Source organism: Acomys minous, assembly GCF_964271855.1.
Source record: "Acomys minous genome assembly, chromosome: 2".
NCBI classification, from domain to species: Eukaryota; Metazoa; Chordata; class Mammalia; order Rodentia; family Muridae; genus Acomys; species Acomys minous.
The window spans coordinates 128,451,193-128,470,543 of NC_140484.1; the positions used below are offsets into that span (position 1 = coordinate 128,451,193).

Genomic DNA, 19,351 nt, shown 5'->3' on the forward strand with positions numbered 1-19,351 from the left:
CATGCAAATTAGTAGAAGGACAAACCAAAACCACAAGGATGTTCAGCTCTGGCTGAGTTGAGTGTGCGGGGAGGGGTTTCCGTGACATCTATTTCCTCTGTCCTGGTAATGTGCTAATGAGCTGGAGAGCTCTGACTAAATTGCCATTTCCCAAAATGAGTTAATTAATAAACTGATTTTGGGATGATTAACAAGGGGGGGCCCTGGTTAACATGATTTTAATGGGAAAGCGTCAGCGAAGCACAAACTCATTAGTGCAAAACTATTTCCTGCCCCAGCAGGCTTATCACATACTACTTTTTATGAAGGAAACTGGGAAAAACTACAATGATAAAGTTTGGGCTATGAGCAACCCAGAGTCCCCGAGATTAACACCCACTGAAAGGGGATCCTCCATGACCGTGGCAGAGTCGGGCAGTACCCCTCACAAGTGTGTTTAACTGGCATCTCCTTGGTTCCATCAATTGCCAGTTGCTAATATGCATGCTTAATACTTAGGCTACTTAAGCCTTGTGCTACTGTTATCAAAGAAGAGAGGCAGAATCCTGTATAAACCATCTGAGATAGCTCCCAAATATGGGAAAATAAGTGGTGATAAATACCATTGTCATAAATGATATTTGCAACACACTTCTTTTCCTAGTCTGTACAAAGGAGGGTGAGCAGGCAGGTGTCACTACCCACTCTCTTGGTATAAATGTAAAGGACTAAGGATGATGTGACAAGCTTGGATGCAGTAGAGTGGGTGGTCAAATTCTTCCAAGACAGAGTAAGCAAGTCCTCAATAGTTCCTGCCTCACAAATATGTCTGTCAGATATACTGGGCCAAAAGGCTGAAGATGATGCTCCAACATTATAGAGAGTTTTTGGGTGACTGCTCAGGTAGCAAACTGTGTCTGTCATCTTCTCATTTGGAAAGCTACTAACCGGCACTCCCACTATACTCAGGTAATCAATTTTATTCCTTCTCAAGGATGAGGTTGAAGACCAGGTAGTTTAGTTTTACAATTAAGCTTAGTTGTTTAGGGGTTAGATGTTTTGAGGTCTAGATAGATGTTTTAAGATGATAATGATGAGATATAATTGATATTTATTTACATTCAGAATTTTAGATGCACCAAGCTAGGACAGATGTTTTCTTCAAGGTTGCCAAATACAAATAGCCAAAACACTAAGAATGTAACATTTATATAATTCCTGAATGTTTCATGGTTCTTTTTAATATAGGTAGTTTACTATATATACATGTAATAATATAAATGTAAAAAATAAAAAAAATATTTAATTAAAAAAAAAGAATTAGCCCTACCTTGCTGAACACAATCCTGAGGCTCAGGATGGTTAAATAATCTGTGCATGTTTTAGACTCAAACTGTGAACTCCAACATAGAGTCCAGAACTCCCCTTTAACTACGGTAGAAAACACCTATGTGACAGTCTATGGGACTCACCCCTTCAATGGCACTGGAAGTCTGGCTTCAAATTCTATTTAACTCTCATCAAAAGCCCAACACTTTCACCAAGACTTCTGGCTATGCCATTATCTGTGGCCCTACTTTTGTCTCTCAAAAAGACTACTGTATGGGCCTATGAGACTGCTCAGCAAGTAAATGCCCTGGGAACTAAGCTGATGACCTGAGTTCAATTCCCAGAATCCACATGATGAAAGGAGGGACTCAACTCCTGAAAGTTGTCCTCTGACCTCTACACACAAGTTGTGACATACATGCTCCCTTTCATATGCAAAGTGAAAAAAATAAAATAAATATGAAAAATCCACATCTCATGTGAACTGTGAATTTCTGTAGAAATGCTCAGCTCTCTGCATCTCTTGGAATGCTGCAAACTAATTCCCAGAGCTTTTCTGAGCTGGAGGTAGCATGGGGCAGGTAGAGAAGCGAGCTTGACATAGTGAAAAGTTTCCACTGAGTTTTATGAAATTCTACCTCTCAATGAGGAGCATGTAGCATCTACATATGCACAGAGGTTACCTTCAGACTCCTTCCCACATCCCACTCTCAGGGGGAAAAGATCACCTCAGTGTATCAACAGCCTCAGGAGCTCACAGTTTGACTCCTTCAGCGCTCAGCAAAGTGGCAAGAGCTGCACTTGAACTTTCTCAACAAATCCTTTCAATGGCTAAGACAAATCATCACTTCTACCATGGTCTGAAGGTTTTGTTCAAGACCAAGGCTGCAAGCTTAAAATTTCTTTGAGGGATTTTTTTTTTTTAGTAATCTTAAAACAGTGGTTCCCAACCTTCCTAATGCTGCGACCCTTTAATACAGTTCCTCATGGTGTGGTATTCCCCAATCATAAAATTATTTTTGTTTGCTACTGCATAAGTGTAATTTTGCCACTGTTATGAACTGTAATGTAAATACCTGTTAGGCAAGGTATCTGATATGTGACTCTTGTGAAAGGGTTGTTTGACCGCCCAAAGGGGTTGGAAGCCATAGGGTTGAGAACCACTGTCTTAAAATGTCACATAAATGGCAATAGCATAGACCATTTCATTGCTTAGATCTAAAAATCATGCTAATTTCTTGTCAATGAACTTATTTTGTTTTTGCCTCATCTGAGAACCCACGGGTGACACACACACACACACACACACACACACACACACACACACACACACACACACACATACACAGAGAGAGAGAGAGAGAGAGAGAGACAGACAGACAGACAGACAGACAGACATGGTAGGAAGTGGACTCAGAGCTTTCTTAATGATGGCACCCTCCTCACCCCCTCCCTTTCACAATAAAAAACAGAACAAAGTTGTAATGATTGTCATATGTTTTGGTGGGTGAGGTGAAGGTGTGCCCTGATGGAGGTATTTGTGTTTCTAAGTCTGTTCGACCCCAGGGTCTGTTCAACTAGACAGAACAGGCTTAATGCTGCTCTCTCAGTATCCACCTATTTATTTACATACCTTATTGAAGGAAATGTCTATATCTAATTTAATAAAGCCACATTGAAGATTGCACTTAGCGGGAAGATGTGTAAGAGCTCAGCTTGCTGTCAGATCTCAGGAGCCCATAGCATCTGAGACATCAAGGCATCTGACAGAAGGAACCAAACGGTACCTAGTCCATCAGAAGGCTCTTGCTCCTGGGATAACAGCCTATAGAAGTAGCTGTGTCCGGCTCCTGTGCTAACCCCACACCCATTGCCCCAAGATATCACTATAGTGATTAGGCTGGGCTGGAGTGCAGCCAAACACACCTGATATAATACCCACCCCCCAACTCAAATAATATGGATCTCAGCAAGCTCTCTTCACTCCATGCATGAAAACATCTCAGGCAATTTAGCTAAAACACAAACTGAAATGAGTTTTGTGTAGGAAAATGACTCTTCACATGGCTGACCTCACTCTTCTATGAATATAGAGGGTAGTTTTGTTGTTGTTGTTGTTGTTGGGTTGGGTTTTTTTGTTTGTTTGTTTTGGAGTTTTGTTCTGGGTTTTTGGAGAGGTGTTGTTTTGGTTTGTTTTTTGTTTTTGTTTTTGTTTTTGTTTTTGTTTTTTTGAGACATGGTTTTTCTGTGTAATCATAGCTGTCCTGGACTCACTTTGTAGGCCAGGCTCTCCTGGAACTCACAGCGATCTGCCTGCCTCTACCTCTAGAGTGCTGGCATTAAAGGCATGTACCATCACACCCAGCCCAAAGGATAGTTTGCCTAAGCACTGGGAGATATTCAAAACCGAGAAGGAAAAGCTTCAAGAAAGGCAGCCATAGGATGAAGAGCTAGCTCAGTCAGTAAAGTGCTTTCGTTGGACATGAGTTCCATCCCCAGACCCACATACAAAAGCCAGCACCGAGGAGGCAGAGGCAGAGCAGAGGCAGGCAGTCACTTGTGCTCACCTTTAGGGATTAAATTGACACTGAGATTTTGGGGAATCCTAGCGGAACAAGATCCATTAATTCTAATAGCCACATATAGTGGGAGTTGAGGCCATCACATCAGTTAGGCAGGCTCAAGTTTAGAGTCCACCTCAGCCACTTCTGTATCGTGTGGTCCTAATAAATCACTAAGCTTTCAGCATAACGTTTCTCCCCTCCACTTAACAGGAAGCACAGTTTTTCTTATACAAGCTTAGTGAAAGAATTTATGTGATTGACAGATAGAAAGTTCACACACTCTGAAGTCAAGCATGCCTCCCCCTCTAGGTGCAGAGCCCCTATGGTCATGTGGCTATTCCTCTGCATAGGTTATTTCTCTTGCCTATAATGGTCTTCATCATTTCATGCCTGAAAAATCTCCCTGAGCCTCTGCAATCCGGCTCAGAAGCGACTTGCCCCTTAGCTTTACCCTCTGCCATTGAAGGTGTAGCTTCTACTTCTATTCTCAATGTCATTTGTCAGCACTGGGACAGGGGAAAAGTCAAAGACCCTGCAGGCTCTTGAACTACCACATTAAGGGTCTCAGCCTGATTCATGTGCCCTGATGGAACAAAGTGACCTCATGGCACAAGCGACTGGCAGAGACCGTGCTGACTCTGAAATGCCTGTGTCATTAATGTCACCATGAGCCATTTGGTACCTATTATGGAAGATGAAATACCAAAACAGGGAAGAGGAAGAAAGGAAGGGGAGGAGGAAAATAAGGAAGAAGCTGAAGACCATCACTGGGCCAGACTCAGAAGCCCAGCTACTCAGAAGGTTGAGACAGGAGATCTCAAGTACAAGGCTGACCCAGACTACAGTATGAGTTCATGGCCAGCCTGGGCAATTCAGCGAGACCCTGTCTCAGTATGAAAAGTAAAAAAGAGGTCGGGGTTTATAGCTCAGTAGAGTATTTACCTTGCATATACAAGGCCCTAAGTTGAATTCCTAGTACATGGGGTGGGGGCAGGAGGTAGGTGGGGAGCAATAAAAGAATTTCTTGTCCAACAAAGGAAAGATTAAGCCAACTACAAAAGTCAGGTAGAAAGCTAAGCAAGCCTTAAGATCGTCTCAGATGAGGTGGTAGAGGAACTGATGGAAAAGGGAATCAAGTGTGTATTCAGCAACAAGTCTGTGCCCCACGCTGTTTGTTTCACTGGTGTTATATCCCAGCCAATGTGAGAGGGAAATGGCATGCCCCTCTTTTACAGATGATAACCCTGAGACTAAAGCCTAGTTAAACAGAAATACCCAAGGATTGGAGGCTAGTGATGCCTGAGTTCCAGTTTGAACCCATTCCACTCCCTGCTGTGCCCTTCACACCCCTAAACTCACATTTGCAAGTAGATAACCTGGGAGCGGATCACTGAAGATCTAAGTGGCACCATCTCTTTGATTTTTTTGAAAGGATGGTGATCCTTTCATCCCCAGCATTTAGACACAGCATGCAACCGCCTGTTATTAAAACACTGACACTGTGCATTAGAGTCTGCAGGTCAATACCCACATAATAAATGGCTGGCTCAAGTCAGAGTGGATGAAACTCCAGTTGCATGGCTCTTAACTATGTACATAAAGCAGAGCTGACCACTTCTAAGGCTAAACAACCTTGACCCAGGCCCAAGACCAGAACTGTTAGGTAGCTGATTCCCCACCCCTTCCAAAGAGCCAGACAGTCAGACATCACCCCTCTCCTCACAGCAGGTCTTCAGCAGTTCATCTTTGTTGACAGGCAGCCAATCCATCACTGGACTCCTTTCATAATTTGTATTGATTTGCATTTATCCACAGCCTTCTCCATTTCCAGACCATTTTTAATGACCAGAAAAAAAAAAACCCTGTCATTTGCAGTAGTCACAACTTCAAAGCACCCATGTGAAACCCAAGGGTGTCCATCCCACTCATCTGGAAGGCTCTAAAGATCAGCCTAATACCAGCAGCTTTAAATAATTCGGCTACAAAGGCAACTGGAATATGTCTCTGACTCTGCAAGCCTGAGACACTTAACCCATGGCCCTCTGTCCACAGCTACACCATGCAGATTAAAAACCATATCACAGGTCACCAACTGGCAAGCTAGACCTCATCTGCTCACAGAGGGGTGTGCTTCGGGCCATGTGATATTTTTTAATTAGAGCAAGTTGGCAAGATGAAAAATGCTCTAAGATGTCACATATCAAATTTCCTACTTTTCTTAGAATTTGAATGTCTGGCAGGCTAGCAGGCTGGCATGTGACCCTATGTGACCACGTGGGCACTGCCAGCTGTGGCTGTGAGGTTTCTCCTGGGTAGATAGGTTCCTTCATACACTACCACACACATTTGTCTTCTGCCATCTGCCCCTTGTGACGTTTAAGTGTATGGCCTCTACCTATGTGGCTGTGGACAGGACACTTCCATTCTGAATTTTTGTTTTCTTGTTCCTAAACTTTAAAATGTGGTTCTATTTGAGATTTTCCACTCTGGGCTAGATGCTCAACTAGGCATTAAGAATGTGGAGATAAATTAGAGACCGTACTTGCCCCCAGGAGAGTTGGGATTTAGGAAAAATACATGGACATGATATAGGTTAAAGTCATATGTTAGTAAGCGTGGATGGAGGAAGGAATGTGCAGGGTGTGAGGGGCGAAAGGATGCTTATCTCTTGCGATGGTGAAGAAGACTAGCAAACAACTATCCACAGAGGGATGCTTAAGCAGGGACCACAGGAGGAAGGGACTGTGCAAGGGCATGTTTGGGGAAACAGCCAAGGTTCAGAGCTATCTTGAGTCAAAAGAACAAAAGCCAGGATACCTGAAAGCCTTTGGTTTCCTACTGTTGAAACATTAGACTTTAGGTCTTTCAGCACTGGGGACTTACTAAAGCTTTTGGAGAGAGTGCGGTGGCTGTAGGTCCAAAGTCAGCTTGGGGACCACCGGCACAAGATTCTGCCTGTCTGCACAGAGTTCTTGGACTTGGTCCCAGAGGTTGTTGAACGAAGCGACGCAATTCACTCTCAGAATGGAATTGTGAGTTCTCGGTTATATCTGGCCTCTGACAGATTCAACAGAAAGCAGGTGAACGTGTACAGCAGGGAGATATCTTCAAGGTCAGAGGGGGAATTTGAGTTTTAAATTTTTTCCGAGACCTGGGAGAAAGTAAGAGAGCATTGGAACAGCTCCGTGTGCCAGCTGGTTGAAAGAGCAGCTTCCATTCTCTTCAGAGACCAGGCATACAGTCTCTCTCTCTCTCTCTCTCTCTCTCTCTCTCTCTCTCTCTCTCTCTCTCTCTCTCTCTCTCTCTCTCTTCTCTTCTCTCTCTCTCTCTCTCTCTCTCTCTCTTCTCTCTCTCTCTCTCTCTCTCTCTCTCTCTCTCTCTTTCTCTCTCTCTCTCTCTCTCTCTCTCTCTCTCTCTCTCTCTCTCTCTCTCTCTCTCTCTCTCTCTCTCTCTCTCTCTCTCTCTCTCTCTCTCTCTTTCTCTCTCTCTCTTCTCTCTCTCTCTTCTCTCTCTCTCTCTCTCTCTCTCTCTCTCTCTCTCTCTCTTCTCTCTCTCTCTCTTCTCTCTCTCTCTTCTCTCTCTCTCTCTCTCTCTCTCTTCTCTCTCTCTCTCTCTCTCTCTCTCTCTCTCTCTCTCTCTCTCTCTCTCTCTCTCTTCTCTCTCTCTCTCTCTCTCTCTCTCTCTCACACACACACACACACACTCTTTATGGATAAATTTCTCCCCTCTCTGCTTTGTGCCCATTTCTCACCTGGTTTGTAGTGAGGCCATCCACATGAACTAGGTGGAGGACCAAGAAAAGCTCAGAATGCGTTGTAGGCTAAGGGTAGGTGGGTTGCCTTAAATGAGGATTAAAGTAAGCAAAAAAGACCCAGGATAAAAAAAAATCAGAATATGATATCAGATAACTCGTATGCATCACCTTCACCTCCCTTGTACATGACAGACATTATTAATAGATTGTCGCTCTCTTTCCTGCTGGGACCAAGTGTGACTTGATCATCCTTCCCAGCTCATGGTTTCAAGCATAGATTATAAATTTACCAAATTCAGAACAACAGGGAAGATCTATTTGTTAGGTCACAACTCCCACTATCTATGGGAACAGAGGAAAAGACATTCTGATTTAGCCAGGTGAAGAATGAAAAAAAAATCCTATTTTATCCAGTTAATATGTGTGGAGATATCTGATTCCTGTCTCGTGTCACACACAGACACAGATACACACACATACACCACACACACACACACACACACACACACACACACACACACACACAGGTGCACAGCCACTAATTGACTTATCAGCTTGAATTTAAATGTCTCCATGTTAAAACAGTGTTCTGTTTTTGTTTTTGTTTTAAGAAAACAACTAATACCTCTAGAAAGGGACAGCCACTAAACCCATCAAGGATCTGTGTCACCGAATTTTGCCTTCTTGGCTGATACTGGTGGAGAAGATGTAAATTAGCCAGGCAGAACTCTGCAAATAGTGGTCAGCTTGCTAAGAATTTATCTGCCACCAGATGCATTGGCTCTGCCATTTAATAGCTGAGTAGCTGTGTTATTCAATTCACCGGGCCTCAACTTTCTCATGTGGAAAATGGCTAAAATATATTATGCCTTCTGTGTAGATATGGGGGAAATATCAAATATTTAAAAATCATGTCCACAGCAGAATGAGAGCTAAATGCAAATGAACAGGGAGAGAGAAAAAAATAAAATAAAATTCAGTGGTGGCTAAGACTGGAACAAAAGCTAAGCAGGATGCCTATCTATGAGTAGTGAGAAACCCGAGAGTACAGCCAGGAAGAACCAAGCCAGAGTGGGCAGGAAGGGATGGACTGGGTTTCCATGAGGTAGAAAATGAACAGGGCAGATCTGGTTATAAGACCCCAGCTGCAGCGTGGTGGCGCATGCCTTTAATCCCAGCACTCGGGAGGCAGAGGCAGGCGGATCGCTGTGAGTTCAAGGCCAGCCTGGTCTACAAAGTGAGTCCAGGACAGCCAAGGCTAACACAGAGAGACCCTGTCTCGAAAAAAAAAAAAAAAGACCCCAGCTGCCTGCTTCCCAGCTGACTGAGTACAAGCTTCTGGTGACTTGCCTTCTCTGAGGCCTAGTTCCCTCGTTCATGACAGAGGTGCTAAAACTAGTGCCCATTTCTTACACTTGGTATGAGAACAAAATTCTGAGCATCAAACCAGCCCAGAAAAGAAACTTAGAAAATGTGAGGCACTACCTAGGAGTGGAGGTCCTCGGGACCAGGGGAGAAGGAGAAGAGGAACGGAGAGACTCAGAAAGGAGACATGGTGCAGTGTCTTCATAGAAAGTGCATGAGGAAGCTGAGGACACGCTTGCTGGAAGAAGCCCCAGCCTCAGAACATGATGTCATCACAGGCCAACCTAGAAATAGGGCAATATGCTGCCCATCCCTACAGTAAGATCCTTAACCCGGTAGCCAAAGACAGAACAGCAAGAAAAAATGAGAGTGTGGCCACAAGGCTACGAAGTAAAGTAAGTCAGGGGCCTGGCTGCAGCACCATGAAGTCAGAGAAAGCGAGGGGCTGAGACCAGCACGGTATTACAGAAACAGGTCTGCTCATCAGAGGAACACCAAAGGTCCCAGGTGCTTGGAAGCTATAGTTTTATTTCATTTCTTTTCAATGCGTATGAGTGTGTGTGTGTGTGTGTGTGTGTGTGTGTGTGTGTGTGTGTGTGTGTTTGTAAGAAGTGGGCATTGGACTCCTTGGCACTGAATTTGAGTCTATAGAAAACACTCTACACTCTTAACCTCAGAACTGTCTCTGCAAGCCCATCTTTAAAAGGTACATTTATTCTGATGTGTGTGTGTGTGTGTGTGTGTGTGTGTGTGTGTGTACTTGAGTTTATGAGCACTACATCATCCAGCTACCTGCAGAGGCAGAAGAGTGTGTCATATCCCCTGGAACTGGAGTTAAAGGCAGTTGTGAGCTGAGGTGCCGACGGTTGTAAGCTGCTCCGTGAGGGTGCTGGGTACCAACCTTCTGCAAGAGCAGTACGAGCTCTTAACAACTGAGTCATCGTCCCAAAAGCTGCAGTTGTTTATCTGGGTTTTTCTTGGGAAATAAAGAGAAGAATACCAAGAGAATAGAGTCCTAGAAGAGTTTTTTAACTATTTTTATCAACTTGGATTCCACGGGTCTTCATTTAAAGGTGTAGCTATGCTACTTTTCAAAGAGATTTAAAACCACTGACTTTGAAGATCAGAGAGCTGGCTTTTTAGAATCCTAATAGCTTAGAATCAAATGCCCATCTTAAGAGCCATCCGGCCTATCTTCTCCAAGCAGGAGAGCATCCCCAATCACCTGCTATAGAATCATGCAGCTTCTTTGGGGGTATGTTTGCTGGCAGGGACATCACTGTGCAGCTTGTCTGACTGAAGAAACAAAATCCCTTCTGTCATCCAGACTCCCTTCCTCCAACTTCTATCTAGTACACTCTCATCTCATCCTCAAAAACTTGGCCCCTGCTGGCTCCACAGTAGACCATCACCATCTTTAAAGGATGCATCTGCTTATGCCACACCCCACTAGGTGAGCTTACTGCATGGAAGAACCACGCTGCTGAACTCACTGCAAAGCACTAAGCCTAAGCCTGCGAAAGAAAAGGGACTTAATATATTTTTTAAAGTATGTGGATGACAAAGGAATCAAAGAAGGAATGCTCATGTCTTTACAGAATATTAATTCAACATCATCCTGTTAAAGAGAAATCAGAATTCCAATAAATATAAATTTCCCAATAATGTTGAGTGGCAAAGAGAGAATTAGGAATCAGGTTCCAGATCCATAGACTGAATCTCAGAACTGGAGACATGACCCTGGGAACTGATGAGGTTCTGGGATATGGAAAATCCTGCCACCTAAAGCAGAACAACAGAAAGATGAGGAAGGGTGTGAAGTTGCACAGGCCAATGGCTGCTCGAAGACTAGAATCATTCTTCCCCCTGCGTGGTTTGCTGGTGAATTTTGTAAGATTGGATTATGTAGTGTTAGCATGGCTCTGTGCCAGGCCCTGAGGAGGAGTCAACAATGACCATGTTGCCTCCACAAGTGTGTTGCATTCATGACCAGGGACTTTCCCAGGGAGGCTCTGAGATGCTGTAGCAGCAAAGGGCTCTAATAAAGCAGGCAGAAAAGTGATTCATTCACTCTGCTTGGGAAGAACCCAGGCCTCATGGAAAAGGAAGCATTTGACTTAGGCCCCAGCTGACTGATGAATGAAGCCCTGAAAGAAAGAAGAATGTTGCAGGTGACTAGAGATGTGCTGAACCAATGACTTGGTGGAAAGGATGCTTCCACACTGGGTGGATGCCTCACAACACAAAGAGTCAAGGCCCAGCTAGGACTCCACTTCCTTCAGCACCATGGGGAGTGGCAGAAGAGTCGGCATGGTGAAGCCTGCGTCTAAGGTCAGGCCTGCCAGTCATTAACACCTGCCTTCAATGTGACTCTACCCTTGAGACCTTAACATTTTCCTAAGCATTTCTCAGTAGACTGGAATATTGCTACAACTTGGCATGTAAAGAGTGCCATCTAAGGTTGGAAGTGGGAGATCAACCAAAGCTCCTGTCAAACCTTTTCTGCTGACCCTTACACACCACCAGGCTAACACTCCAGATGCTTCTCTTTCCATAAGTCATTATTTGGGTGTCTCTATCCCATGCGACATGAGTTGGTCTATGCCAATGTAGTCAAACACTGGCTGGGCCACCAGTCCTGGTGTATTCACTTCCCTCCTCCGGGAGCTTTGAATAAACTTTTTGACCTTTCTGAACTTCAACCCCAGTCCAAACTAGAAACAACAGCACATATCTCAAATGGGTTGCTGTAAGAATTTAAACGCCAGCTGGAGAGATGGCTTAGCAGTTAAGAGCATTGTCTAGTCTTTCAGAGAGCCTGGGTTCAATTCCCAGCACCCACATAATAGCTTACATCTTTTTGTAACTCCAGGATCCAACAACACCTTTACATTGGCATGCATGCAGGCAAAACACATGCACATAAAATTTTTTAAAATTAAATATATATATATCCTAAAATAAGCAATAAGTAGGAAGACCTTTCATTTCCCCACCTCCATACAGGAAGCCATGCTCACATGATTATTTCTCCAGTACCAAGTATCAAGGAAGGATTCGATGAATGCCTGTTACCTGTATGAGTATAGGTTAGCATGACATTTATGTCCTTGGCACCAGTTATCCAAAACCCCTTGCTTGACTGTTCTGCTCTTTTCCCTGGCCTCCCAAGACACAGTTGTCCTTTTTGGAACAAGGGGTGAATCTCAGTAGCAAACCTGTGATTCACCATTCAGAAAGCAAAATTCTGGATTGATGATGTTCTGAGAGGTGTACCTGCAAGGCACCATGGAAGTACAAAGGTAGGAAAGAAACCACAAAGGGGTCACCTCACACAACTCCTTGCTTCCATGCACTTAATTGAAACAGAAGTCAAGGTGCTATGCATCTCATTTGTCAGCGATGCATAAAGTGGTCCAAGAACTCCTACCAGAGCTCACAGCCTGAGAATTATGAGTCATAACAGGTCTGGAAGGAATGCTGGAAATAAGCATCTCAATAATGCCTGGCATGGTACATAAATGGTTCGCAGCCATTTACTTACATCCTTGGATGTATTTTGCCTCAAATGTTCCAAAACGAAATGTTTAAGATGGCATAGGGGATGGAGAGATAGTTCAGTTGTTCAGGTGCTTGGCTTTCAAGTGAAATGACCCGAGTTCCATGCCCAGAACCTGCATGTAAAAGCCATGCTTGGTGGCATCTTCTTGTTGTCTCAGTGCTTGATAAAAGAGAATGCCTGGAGCCCTCTGAAGGAGCAGGCTGCCTAAGCCTATCCAGCAAGACCCAGGGCAACAAGAAATACAGTCTGAAAAATCAAAGTGAATGGCTCCTGAGGAACAACACTGCAAGATGTCCTTGAGATCCACAGGACACATCTATGTTCACCTGAATAAACCAACCAACAGATACACACACACACACACACACACACGCGCACGCACACGCACACGCACATACACACACACAGGCTCACATATACACTCCTACACACATGCACACACACTTGTATGCATGCACTCATATGCATACACTCACATGTGCACTCACATACACACACACTTGTGCACATATGCACACACAATGGTGTAGACATATACAGTGAGCCTTAAGTCACTGATGTGTACTAGCTCCCGTAATCCTCACAGTAACACATAACTACTTAGTACTTTGTGTAAGTACAATTTTTACCTGTGTACGTGAGAGGCCCATACAGAAGCTTGATGCCATGGTACTCATGGCAAAATCTAGGCTCAAAATCAACAGGGCACTCTGTCTCTGCTGTCATGCTCCTAGCTCTTTGACCTTGAGCAATCACCTGAGCCTTTTGGAACCCCATTCTCTTTTATACAAAACAGGTCAAACACAGCTGAGATGTAACTTAGCTGGTAGAGTACTTGCCTAGTGTTCACAGAGCCCTGGGTTAGGCTCCGAGCACTGAAAAACAAAAACAAAAACCAAAAACAAACAAAACCAATGATTTGGCAGTAATGCCTGTACTCTCCAGCACTAGGGAAATTCTCAGGAGGGTGAGAAAGTCAAGGTTACCCTCAGTTATATGGTTTCAGGCCATATCTGGAGTATAGGAGACCCTGCCTTGAAAAACAAAAGATTAAATAGAATTAGCCCCTTCATACCACTAGGAAAAGTCACTAGGATAGACTATAGGAGTTTACTATGCCATCTGGTACATGATACATGGACATAGGGTATTAAGAATTATTAATAAGTAACTTAGCAAGACCATGGAGCTGATTTTAAAAAAAACCCTAGCCTGCCTGAGCAGAGAGCCAGAACCACCTGCTGGCTCATTACACCTCCTTTGCCTCCCACAGTCTGGTGCAATCTTCATTCCATCAGGGTAGATACTATAGACCTAGGGACAACCTACCTAGAGCTGCAGAGCTGGCAGAGGACAGAGCCCATAGCAGAAGACCCTGGACCTCTGGGCACATGGAGGATGGTTTGTCTTCCTTGGCTCTGCTCTGCCTTCTCTTTCTGTAAGTACTTCATGTTCATCACATTGCTGGGATTACCCAAGCTGAGAGGGAAGGCACAGCTTGTCCAGTGAAGCCCAGTGGGACAGAGCTGGACTAGACACAGATCCTAAACATTACTCTCCCACTCCAAACATCCCATTACAGGTCAGAGAGCTTGAGATGATGATGGAGGGAGGAAGGAGGGAGGGAGGGAGAAGAGAGAGAGAGGTGGGACAGGGAAGGAGGGAGGGAAAGCAGAAATGGACAGGCAGACAGATACGGATAGAGACAGGAAAAAAAAATAAAGAAAAGGAGAAAGTCAGTAACCTGTAAGTTAAGAACATGTTTTAGTCTTGTCCCTCGAAGAGGCACTTAAAATAATGAGAAGTTGGTAAATTTTTAAAATATGTTTTATTAATTTATTCATATTACATCTCAATTGTTATCCCATCCCTTGTATCCTCCCATTCCTCCCTCCCTCCCATTTTCCCCTTACTCCCCTCCCCTATGTCTGTGACTGAGGGGGACCTCCTCCCCCTGTATATGCTCACAGGGTATCAAGTCTCTTCTTGGTAGCCTGCTATCCAAGAAGTTGGTAATTTTTAAATAAAGAAAGTGAGAAGTAATACCATAGCAGCTACTTGCACACTTCATTAGCAAGTTTGAGTAAATGGGGAGCAGTAGTGAAATCAAGAGGGAAAATCAGAGTTCTGCCACCCTCACAGCCATTCAGTGCCTGTCCTCCTGCCCACCTCCTACAGAAAGAGCGAGGGCTGCACTCAGCATTAGCCAGGTGCCTTCGCGCAACTGAAGGTGTGAGAGTCAACTAATTAAACGCTAGGGAACCAGAGGTGAGCATTTTACAGATGCAGGCTCTCAGTGATTCTGAAGGTTATTGTGATCTCACCTGGTCCTGATGAACATCAGGGGTGTTCTAAAATAGGGGAGCTGGATGATACCTGAGCTTCCAGCATCAGAGAGGGCAGGAGATGCGGTGTCATGCAGGCCAACAAACACTTCACTGGATCATCCCTTGAACATACCTGACTAACTCTTTCCCAACGTAGTGAACCCTCTTTAAGCAGTAGTGACTAGAGGCTCTATGAGGTGCTATCAGCCACATTTATACTCCAAAACCTGTACTTAGCCTACTTAGCCTTAGTCCTTGACTAGATGTACCCCTCTCATTAGTAGACCCATCCCCAGGTTCAACCCTGCTCTCAGGCTCAGGGTCCACAGATAGACTCCATTCTACTGGTGGGATTTCATCTCTCTCTTCTCCATAGTGGCTTCAAGTTTCTTATGTCCTCTGAAAACTCCTTTTCCATGGGCCTTTGTAAGAACAACAAAGGCACCTACTGGCTATCCATACCAAGGAAAGAAAATGCATGGCTTAACACATGTATAATTTAATGTGTGGACTTACTACTCCTAAGGACACTCTGGCTGACCATCTGCTACAGCAGTTCCAGTTAAAATGACAAAGTCACTTGGAGCTCAATCAGTGAGGTCCAGGTTCAGTGAAAGACCATGGCTCAAAAGGTAGGGAGGTACACCAAGGAAGATGGCCTCTAACCTCCATAAACATGCAGATACTGTCTATCACACACACACACACACACACACACACACACACACACACACACACACACAGATTGGCCACTGACTGAATGAGGGCACAATAGCACTACAGTGACTTCATTCCTTGGCCGAGTAAAGACCTATATGGCCATTCAGTAAACAGCATATGAACAGTTGTCTTGTGCCTAGTACTGTTTGAGATCCTGGAACTGCAACTGCCAACAAAGCAAGGTCCTTCTCCTCTTTAGACGTCATGGCCATCAATAAATAGCACTAGGTGAAAGAAATGAATGGATTATAGCGATGCGTACAAATTAGATGGCAGCTTAATGGGAAGTGCTGTGGAGAAAGAAGAACAAGGTGAGCTGCTGGGTCATGGTGAGGAAGGAAGGCTTCATTATAAATAATTGGCTAGGAAAAGTCTTCGCACTATAGTCACATTTGAGCAGAACCCAGGGAATTTATAAGGGTAGGAATGCTGGTTGAGTATAGGTATCAAGTTGACTGGACCATAGGATGGCTAGATATTTGGCCAAGCATTATTCTGAGAATTTTTTCAAGGGAGTTTCATGACAGGTTTAGCATTTAAAGTAATAGGATGTAGAAGGATATGCCTTCACACAGGTGAAATCCTGTGTGAAGCAAAGACCTAAACTCTAAATGAAATGGGGATCCCCCTGCCTGATGGGCATCAGTTTTTCAGCCTTTGATCTTGGAACAGCTCTCCTGCCTCTAGCTTGCTGACCACTGGTCTTGGGACCTGCATGCCTATATAATCTCAGTGAGCCAGTTTCCTGTAATAAATACTTTTCATCCTATACCATCAGCCTTTCATGTGCATTGGTCTCACATCCATGGTTTCCATTAACTGCAGCTCAGAAAAAAAAATACACCTATATTGAATATGGTCAGATATTTTCTTATCACTGTTCCTTAGGCAGCACGATGTAACATGTGTTTCCATAGTGTTTCTGTTGTATCATTTCAAGTGATCTAGAGATGATTTTATGTAAATGAGAATCTGTATGCAAATTATACACAAATACTAAGCCACTTTCTTTTTATAAAGGCCTTGAGCATCTATGTATTCTAGTAGCTGAGGAATTCCTGGAACCAGTCCCCTATGGCTCCCAATGCCTGGGTATGCATCCCTCTGTGGCCTATGGAGAACCTAGGTTAACAGCATGAGCCATGTGCATGCTCCCAGCCAAGGGCTCCCAGCCGTGAGAACAGCCTGAATAAATGCCTAGAGGTTAAGTGTGTGGCTGGTGTGGCTGAGGGACAAGGAGAGCAGAGTGATTAAAGAGGGTAGCCAGGGGTGAGGCCAGAGTCATGGGTGTCTACGGGTGGAGGCTCTTGAAGACCATGAAGACACGGCATTTCCCTCTGTAAAGCTGCAGAGAAGTGATGTGATCTGACAGATGATTTTAAAGGTAGCTCTGGCTGAGCTGAAGACAAATAGGTCACTTAAGAGGCTGTTAGGGTGATCTAGGGAGAGATGGTAGGTGAACCAAAGGGCTTCCAGGAGAGATGGGGAAATGATGATGTCTAGGTGAGTGTGTGTGAGGAGATGTGAAGGAGGGTTTGGGCTGGAGGTATGAATTCTGAGTGTCATCGTATCAGGAGGATGGCTGACATGTCCAAAGGAGAGTGATAGAGATGCAGAAGGCCCAAGACTGAGCCCGCAGCCTGCCGGCACTCACAGCAACTTCTTAAGCAGTTTCCAGTCCCTTTACAGGATAATACGCAGGATGTGGTCCAATGGGACATAAAGGAATGGAAAATAATCACAGTGCTCTGAATGTGGTATTTCAAAAGATATTTTTCAGCATACTTCTAAAACAACTGCATGTTTTCAGATGGCTATTTATGTATCTGAGTTATTGGTGATATATATTCCAAGTAAATTTATAGCTTTACTATATGATATAGACAAACATATATATGTATATGTACATATGTATATGTGAGTTAGGATTTAAATGTAAAATGTCACCCCATAAGTTCTTGTGCTTGAATGCTTGTTCCCCAACTGACGGTAATGTTTGAGAAGGTTGTGGGACCTCCATGATGTGGCATTTTGCTGGAGGATATAGGCCACTGGGTTTGGCCTTGAAACTTTATAGCATGTCCAACTTCCTGTTTAAATGTGGCTTCCATGCAGATGCAGTGTAACCAGCTGATTTCCTGCAATGCCTCCCCCGCTGTGGCTGAGTGTAACCTTTCCCTAAACTCTAGGCCAAGCTGTCTCATGTCAGGGATTTTGTCACAGCAATGACGAATGAGAAAAATAACTAAAACATTTGTCATAAGGCAAAACGTGTTTTTCACACTGGCTTAGAACAAAGCAATTGTTTCTGAAGCATATTAGAGTGTCCTTGCAGCTGAGCTCTCCCCTGTCATGGAAGAGAAGATGACTAAAACCATCCTAGCCTGCCCCAGAAAGCAAAACAAATAGGGCAACTTCGGAGAAGGGAGAGAGAGAAAGTTGCCATGATTGAGAAAGGAAAGCAGACGCAGATGTCTATCCTCTGCAGCCCCTTCCTTCTGTTCCAGTGATGCAGTCTAGTTCCATTCTAGAGCTTATGCACAAACACCCTAGCTGAGTATCTTTCTCACAGCAGCCAAGTTGATGCCGGGAAAGGCGTGACTTCAGCAATGAGACTCAAGTCCTAGCCCTCCATATGCATATCTAGATGCCGATTCTGCAGTGCCACCCTTGCCTATGTTCTGAGGATGGAAAAGGCATGTGGGCTTGTTGGCTCAGTTTATTAACAATTAAACTTTATTATACAACCCAACTAGCATATACAAGAAGGAAAAAAAGGTTAAAGGGACAGAAGATTAAAACCTCCTGGAATCCGTTCGGCAGGACGGGTCCTTAGGTGTCTCAGTCCCACGAGCTGGTCCGGTCCTTTCCTCTCTCTCCGCGCCTTCTTCCTTTCTCCTCCTACCTCTTCCCAGTCATATGCAAAGGGCGGTCCCTTCTCCCTTCGAGGGTCAATTAGGAAAACAATAGCCACGGTGGGGTTCCTAGGTAGGCTTCCTGAATTCCAAGCCCAGGAAGGCTCCAAACAGTCTCTCACAAGGTATTCATGGTGTGCCTCAAGGGTAAAGCCCGCCAAGACTGCTTCCACCTGAGACAAAGCTTAATCTTTCCTATACCTCACCCTTCTCTCTAAAAAATTAAGAACTATATACACATATATACATATATACATATATACATATATACATACTCATCAGGAATCAAGAACATAACAAAGTCCTTTTATGCTTGTTAACCTAAGGGAAAGTATACCACTATCCTACCAAAGAGAGTCCTTTTCTTTCATGAGAAATTGTAATTATTAATCTACTAAAGCTTCTAGTAACACTGTGGCTATCTAGTCTTCAATCCCATCAGAGACCCAAGAAGGAAAATCTATCTAATAAAGGAAGTGCTGGCAGGCAACTTCCAAGTTGCAGAGTACAGAGAGAGCAGACTGCCTGGATAGTCACCGAATTCTCTCCTTCATTGGGGCAATCAGTCTTCAGCCTTTCGGCCCAAAACATCCAACGAACTGCTTTTGTTGGCAGGCAACTTCCAAGTTGCAGAGTACAGAGAGAGCAGACTGCCTGGATAGTCACCGAATTCTCTCCTTCATTGGGGCAATCAGTCTTCAGCCTTTCGGCCCAAAACATCCAACGAACTGCTTTTTGAAGCAGGAAATCCGACGGTCTGGTCCATCTATTCTCTTTAAAGCTGGACAGTCATCTTTCCAGCATCATTGTTGATCGTTGCAGACAGTCAGCCTGTC

At 44.2% G+C, this 19,351-nt stretch overlaps 1 long non-coding RNA gene across 1 annotated transcript in view; it reads left to right on the forward strand.

The window, feature by feature from the left end:
• The window catches only part of LOC311592802, a 1,166,031-nt gene extending 1,157,203 nt beyond the window's left edge, over positions 1-8,828 (forward strand). The window contains exon 3 of the long non-coding RNA XR_014777524.1: positions 8,778-8,828. This is a non-coding gene — a long non-coding RNA (uncharacterized lncRNA). The remainder of the gene's footprint in view (positions 1-8,777) is intronic.
• The last annotated feature ends 10,523 nt before the right edge of the window (positions 8,829-19,351 follow it).